The following is a 7411-nucleotide window of genomic DNA, read 5'->3' as shown; positions in this document are numbered from 1 at the left end:
TATTATTTTATACAGCAAATTCACAACCTTATACGAACTAGTTTTGTGTGTTTTCTTCTTTGCAACCACATAATCCCAGATGAATATACCTTCAATCTTGTCAAAGCTCCTGAAGACCAAACTGTAATAATCTTATTTATAAAAATAAATTAAACCAAGTTGGGCATATTGCCTAGGAAATTTGTATGACATAATTGTAAGAAGAATACTGTCCGTTGATACATTTGACTATTGATTTCTACCAGTCACAATGAGAAATTGGGGATGAAAATGTGTGGGTATTTTGTAAGGTTTGGACTAGAGCCAGTGATGTGACAAACTGGAATTCTCAATTTGTAAGAATGCTATCCTTGGGTTTGTTGAATCTTTTAGGTCTTTCCTGACCCTTCCACAACTAGAGGACAGAGAATATAATAAGGGACATTGTTCTTCCCTCTCAGGACATTGGCTTATTTTATGTATCTCTGGAATCATGAAGAGAGCACAGATTGGGGATTAGGCAATTTTAAATCAGAACAGTCACTTTACCGTATCTTGACACATGTAAACATAGGCAAGTTCCTTAATTTTTCCTAACTTACAGTTCCCTTAAATGATGAAAGTAAATGCACATCTTCTAAGTTCTGCTGAGAAGAGTAAATGAACTGACATATGCAAAGCACCTCACATTCCTGAGTCAGAGGGTACATAACAAAAAGTAGCTGCCTTTGTGATCAATCTTATTCATCAGTTTGAGATACAGATTTATTTTAATATTTAACTTAAATCATTCTATTATCCTGTCCTAGTTAGAGTGAAAATGCATTTTTTCTTTTCCTGCTATCCTCTTTTCTGTGATAACTCCCAGCAGGGGTACTCCATGATTCCTGTCTACTGTCATCTCCAGCAGAGAAAATGGGAAAATCAGTGTCCAGGATTTTTGGCTGCTGTTGCTGGTCCTGCCACACAGTGTCGCTGTTGAAGCAGACAACTTTGTCACGGGGTGCCATCCTCCTGGCTCAAGCCCAGTGATGTTAGGGAAGGGGGAATGGAACATAGTGATCTGAGAGCAGCTCTTGTATCTCATCTCAGCATGCTGCAGAGATCACCTCTATGTATGTACTTGTTGTGATCCAAGCAAAGTTATAAGACCACTGTGTGTGCAGGAGACAACTTCACCCCTGTACATCCTGCCCATGGCTGGGGCTCAGTCTTGCTGCCTGTTTACTTCTCAGGTCTTTGGGTGATACAGCTAGAAACTCCACAATAGATGGCTTTTTTGCATGTGAATGGTTACCACCATGCTCAAATAATTAGCGTCTTCTCTCTGGCAGTATTTGCTGGCAGGTTCCTGCTTCAAAGAGGCCCTTGTAGGACAGCCAGCTGTGACCCAAGGTTGGAATACCCGTCTTTGGGTGCATCTTTGCACAGATGAGTTCCTTGGGCCTGGCTGCTTCTGTCCACACTCACACGAAATGGGCAGGAATCAGGAGGCAGATAGTGCTGAAGAAATGCTGGATGGGGATCCCTGGGTGGTGCAGCGGTTTGTCGCCTGCCTTTGGCCCAGGGCGCGATCCTGGAGACCCGGGATCGAATCCCACGTCGGGCTCCCGGTGCATGGAGCCTGCTTCTCCCTCTGCCTGTGTCTCTGCCTCTCTCTCTCTCTCTCTCTCTCTCTGTGTGACTATCATAAATAAATAAAAATTAAAAAAAAAAAAAAAAAAAAAAAGAAATGCTGGATGTATACCAGTTGCTGACTCCTGTCACTAAAGCCAGATCTCAGGTCTTTAAATGTATCAAGGGTGCCCACCGTGGAAAAGGCATTCATGAAGAGATACCCAAGATAAATAGTCTCGTCCAGAAAGCAGGTTGCTAAACTGTGTGTACAATATGATTCCATTTCCCCCTATTTTTTTGCACTTCTCTGTTGTCTGAATTTATTTTTATAAAGTGTGTGCATTACTTTTGCATATAGCAAAAATGATAAAGATTAACAAACATACTCTATTCTGCTGGCATATTGGTCAGGAATAGAGCCATCCCCTAAAGAAGAAGTAGGGAGTACTGTGGCATCTTTATAAGAATTGTTTTTGGAGAAATTGGGAAACCTGTACTATCAATTTTAAAGTGATGAGCATAAAATAAAATCCACAAGGTAATGTAAAAGTATATCTTCTTTCCTTAAAAGGTTTCTTATAAAGGGCACCGGGGTGGCTCAGTCGGTTAGGCATCTGACTCTTGATCTCAGCTCAGTTCTTGATCTCAGGGTCATGAGTTCAAGCCCTGTGCTGAGCTCCATGCTGGGTGTGGAGCTTACTTAAAAAAAAAAAAAGGATTCTAAAAAGATCAAAACAATATCAAATTCTTACAGTAACCATACCCTAAGGACAACAGCAGAACCAGTTGAGAGCAGACAGTGTTTCTGCTTACTTGTAGCCTAGAGAAATTTCTTTGTTTTCTCTGCATGCAGGCTTCCTTTTTCTGTTCTTACTTTTGATCAAGTGGTTGGTGACTATATTCTTTCCATTTGATTATGTCTCTATGATGCATAGTGTCTGAGTAGCATGCATCATTCACTTAGAGATTAGAAACTGAGTAAATGAGGAAAATTGACATTTAAATGTCTATAATGTACTGAGCATTGGACCAGTGGTTTCACTGTTCTCATGGTCTAATGGCTTTGAGTCCAAAGGGGTTTAAGAGAAAATCCAAAGATCTAACCTTTTTTCCCCCAGTTCAGTTTTCTAAAATAGGGTTTATTTATTTATTTATTGATCTATTTTTAAATAAAATATTTTATTTATTCATGAGAGACACACAGAGAGAGGCAGAGACATAGGCAGAGGGAGAAGCAGGCTCCCTGTGGGGAGCACAATGTGGGACTCAATCCCAGGACCCTGGGATCATGACCTGAGCCAAAGGCAGGCACTTGACCACTGAGCCACCCAGGTGCTCCAGGCTTTATTTTTTAAAGCAATTTTAGGTTCATTGGAAAACAGGAAGGTACAGAGAATTCCTTCCCATATACCCTCTACCCCACATATGCATAGCTTCCCTATTATCAGCCTCCTCCACCAGAGATACATTTGTTACAGCTGATAAACCTACATTGACATATTACTATCATCCAAAATTAGGGTTCATTCCTGGTGTTGGACACATTGTGGGTTTGGACATGTGTATAATGACACTCATCTACCATTATAGTGTCATACAGAGTAGTTTCACTGCCCTAAACATCCATTACACTCTGACTTTTATCCCTTCCCCACCTCTTAACCCTTGGAAACCACTGATACTTTTACTGACTCCATGGCTTTGTCTTTTCCAGAATGTCATGTAGTTGGAATCATGCAGTACACAGATCTTCTCAGGTTGGCTGCTTTCATTTAGTGATATGCACTTAAGTTTCCTCCATGTCTTTTCATGGAGTAATAGCTCATACCTTTTTATTGCTGAACAATTTTCCATTGTCCAGATGCACCACAGTTTACTTATCCAGTTGCCAGCTGAAGGACTCCTTGGTCACTTCCTGGTTTTGACAATTATGAATAAAACTTCCATAAGCATCCATGTGTGCTTTTGGGTGAACATGTTTTCAGCTCCTTTGAATAAATACCAAGAAGATGCTGGCTTAATGAAGATGTGTGGCTCTTGGCTCCTGCATCTGTGAACCTGAGAGCTACAAATATGTATGTATATTTCTTTATAACAACGGGGGAATTCAAATTTGTTCAAATAAAAAGTCTACTTTAGCTGCATTAATTTGGGTAGTATTAGCTGCTGGATTGGATTAACACCAATTCTCAGTGGATTAACACAATAAAAATATATTTCTCAATTCCCTGTCTAAACTGCTTAGGAAGCTTTCCATGAGGCAATTCAGGATCCAGGCTCCTTCTCTCTTGTGGCTCTGCCCTCCACTAGGTATGTAAGGTTCTTTTCATTCAGCCAATGGTGTGGGGAGGGAGCTTGTGTGGTGTGGAAGACACACATATTTCTTGATCATTTTGGCTTCCCAAGATAACATCACTTTTGCTCATATCTCATCGGTGAGCATGAGTCCTGCCTAGAAGCTGGGCCTGGGAATATCATGCCTACTGGATAGTCACTTCTCCGAAACAATTCTACTCCACGGAGGCGGTCACTCATCTTTGGTGGTCACTCAATCATTTCTACTATAGGTATAGTCATGACTCAAGGAAATGATTTTGAATTCTGGAAAAATTCAAGAGTTAATCTCCTCCAAAGTCACTTTTCAACTAGCAGTGAGTGGCAAGAAGGGGAGGTCATTTGGATGACCTCAGAGGGAAGGTCAAGTTTTCTCACAAATCATTGATTGACCAACATGCTATCTCCTCAACAGAGTGGTCCCATCCCACATGAAGCATATCTATCTGTCAACAAAGTCTTTGGAGGGGTAAAACATCCTCCATGGATTGTAAAGAATGTCAAATGTCAATGTATTTGCAAATATTATTAGTATAAATGAATGCCCTTTTGTGAAAGAAGTAGTCTCACCTCTAAAACACTGCTATTGGAATTTTTTATTGCTTTAGCCATTTGGAGAACAAACTGGTGTCGTATCTTGAAGTTGAAGTTGCGGGTATCCTGTGACCCAGCAATTCCATCAGTATTGTTGGTAAGGATTGACTTCCCAGTCAGGAACCCCAGACAACTAAAGAGTACAAACAACTGCATATATAAATGACTCCCAGTGGTTTCATTTTTCTACAAGATGACATCTGAAGAGCAGGAAAAAATTGACCATTCCTACGAGAGAGAAATCAATTCTTTTGGAATGCCACTGTTAGTAGCTGAAAATGCAATTGGCAGCAAGTTTCTAAATGGTGGAGATCATCATCCTCAAAGCAAGCCTATCTGAGATTCTGAATTTGAACAGGAAAAGATATCTGTGCCAACAAGAATCAAGGAAGTATTAGCTCTTACAGGTGCATGGGCAGATACATGAGAAGGGATCATATACCTTACAGTCACATTTTAACCAGTTAAAATAATTTTAAAAAGATTTTTAAGTAATCTCTGTAGCCAATATGAGGCTTGAACTCACAACTCTGAGATCAAGAGTCACATGCTCCATTGACTAAGCCAGCCAGGCACCTCCTAGTTTTTAAAAAATTAATACAATTATTGATTCAGGGGCAAGAAAAAGTATAGAATTTATCTATTGTAGGGTAAGTGGGGATTTATAGATAATAATTTGCTTTGCAGACTGAGTATTCAAGTAATATGACAGGAGCATGGCATGATCACGAGAGTGGCATGTATAGAAAATTTTCTTTTATGTGGGGACTTACCTGAGGACCTATTCTCTTCAGAAGATGCTGGAAATATAAGATGTAGATAAAATAAAATAGGTCTCAGAACAAAAAACATGTCACTAACTTCATGGGCTAAAGCTCACGCCTTTTACTCACAGTGATTTCCTTGCCATATCACTCAGAGCTTACTTAATTTAATTTTGTGTTTCTGTCTAGTAAGCTTGGTTTGCTGATTCTTCCTTTAAGTAGCAGTGAGAAGGAACAAATTAGAAGTGCAGTGTGTGTGTGTGTGTGTGTGTGGTGGGATGTGGATGTTCTATTAGAATAATGGTTCTTAACTAGGGGTGATTTTGCCTCTCCCCTCACTAGGGGACATTTGGTGATGTCTGGGGACATTTTTTATGGCCATGACTAGGGAGGAAGGGAGAGCTGTTATTGGCATCCAGAAGATGATAATATCATAAGACACACAGGACAACCCCCTCCACCAACATAAACAAGAATTATCTACCCCAAATGTCAATAGCGCTGCCCTTGAAGCAGTCATAAGGACATCCGCAAGATGTGTGTGGCTACTTACAACCTAACAGTGAAGAAGGAGGTGGAAAAATGATAAAAACGCGCATAGGAGCTTTAAAAAATTAAATTTACAAAAGCATGTCAATGTGGCATGGTTTAGCACAGAGGCAAAGAACTCTATGCATGTCAATAACCCCTGAGGCTGTCTCTGTATCAGAGCACTGATAATGGCTGTTCAAATAATGTTAATATATTCAGTTTAATAAAATAGATGGGTGATCTTTATTACCTGCAGCTAGGCGGGAATGTAGATGGCAGACACTGATATCACTGATAAACATATACCTCTGACCTCAGCCTGGAGCTAAGGGATTGCTACCCAGTGCACTGGAGGCAGAATTTATGTGGGTAAGGACATACATTTGGGTGCTCCAGCCCTGTCACGGAGTGACCTTGGACACAAGATTTTAAGTCTTCTGAGCCTCTAGAGGGAAATAAAATATCTACTATGATGAGTGATGTGGAGATTAAATAAAAATACTTGTACCTGATGCATCGAACGCATTTAATAAACGATAGTTCTTATTACTGTAGCTATGATTAAGAGAGTATTCATTATAACAAATAATATTTATATTTATGACATTTTTATAATAACAAATGAGAAATAAAAGGTAGTTTTTATGAATAATCTGATGTCCTGAGGTCTAGACATTTGGGCGTCTTGGTGTTTGGCAAACAAAAGGCTGTTGGCACAAAGTCAGTGACCTGTCTTCTGGTGGCCAAGCTCACTCACCCATTCACAGACAGCTGTGATGGGTTCCTGGTACACAGTTGGGGGGGGGTGCGGGGGTCCCTCCAATCCAGACAGGTCTCCAGGATTGGAAGAGGAGAAAGAAGGAAAGTAACAGAAAATTCATCTGACCTTGAACCACTGATGGCATGATGCTCTTGCTGAATTTCCTTAAGCCAACAGCCAGCTCAGTGCTGCTGAACAACCACTAGTCTTGATTCTTCTCACTGCTTCAGGCTAGGAAAGCAAAGGAACTCCGCAGGATTGCGTATTGTACTAACTGATTTCTATCAGGAAAAACTCGGTATCCACGAAGCAGTCAGGCATCCAGGACATGTTTAAGGACATCAGTGACTGTCCCTCCTTTAACTCCCAGACTTCTAACTCCTTCATCTTCAGACAGAACTGGGTCAGCATCCTGGCGTTGTCGCTTACTAACTTACCTTGGCTAGACAACTTGTGACTGATAGAGAAGCAAGTTACTTTATCTCTCTAAGCCTCGGTTTCTTTACCAGTAGAATGGGAAAGTAATAACTCTTCTATTTTTCAGTTTTGTTTAATACATCTCAACCATATTATTAAATAAAGATTAAATGCACATATTCAATGACTATTAAATGTATTTATTAGATAAAATAATGTCTGGGAAGCATGTCCCTGAGAGTTGGCATAAGAACTCCATGAATGTTAACTGCTCTTTTTATTATTAATTATTACCACCCTTGGGATGGATTTGAATGACCCCAATAATCTTGGTCTTAAAGTGGCACTGCTCTTAAGGAGAGTTTATCTATTGGATTTACCAATATAATAATACTGTGTGTGGGTGTGTGTGTCA

At 40.1% G+C, this 7411-nt stretch overlaps 1 long non-coding RNA gene across 2 annotated transcripts; it reads left to right on the top strand.

Moving 5' to 3' along the window:
• Positions 1-1522: 1522 nt before the first annotated feature.
• On the top strand, positions 1523-7175 carry LOC144297330 (uncharacterized). 2 transcript variants are annotated; one of them, XR_013364371.1, is made up of 3 exons: positions 1523-3671; positions 3842-3906; positions 4539-7175. It is a non-coding gene; the product is annotated as an uncharacterized LOC144297330 (long non-coding RNA). The 2 variants fall into 2 exon arrangements; XR_013364367.1 differs by having other exon boundaries at positions 1523-3906.
• Positions 7176-7411: the final 236 nt, after the last annotated feature.

The sequence above is a fragment of the Canis aureus genome, chromosome 2 (genome assembly GCF_053574225.1).
Source record: "Canis aureus isolate CA01 chromosome 2, VMU_Caureus_v.1.0, whole genome shotgun sequence".
In the NCBI taxonomy this organism is placed as follows: Eukaryota; Metazoa; Chordata; class Mammalia; order Carnivora; family Canidae; genus Canis; species Canis aureus.
The sequence above is the reverse complement of the archived record's forward strand: the minus strand, read 5'-3'. Positions and strand labels throughout refer to the sequence as shown.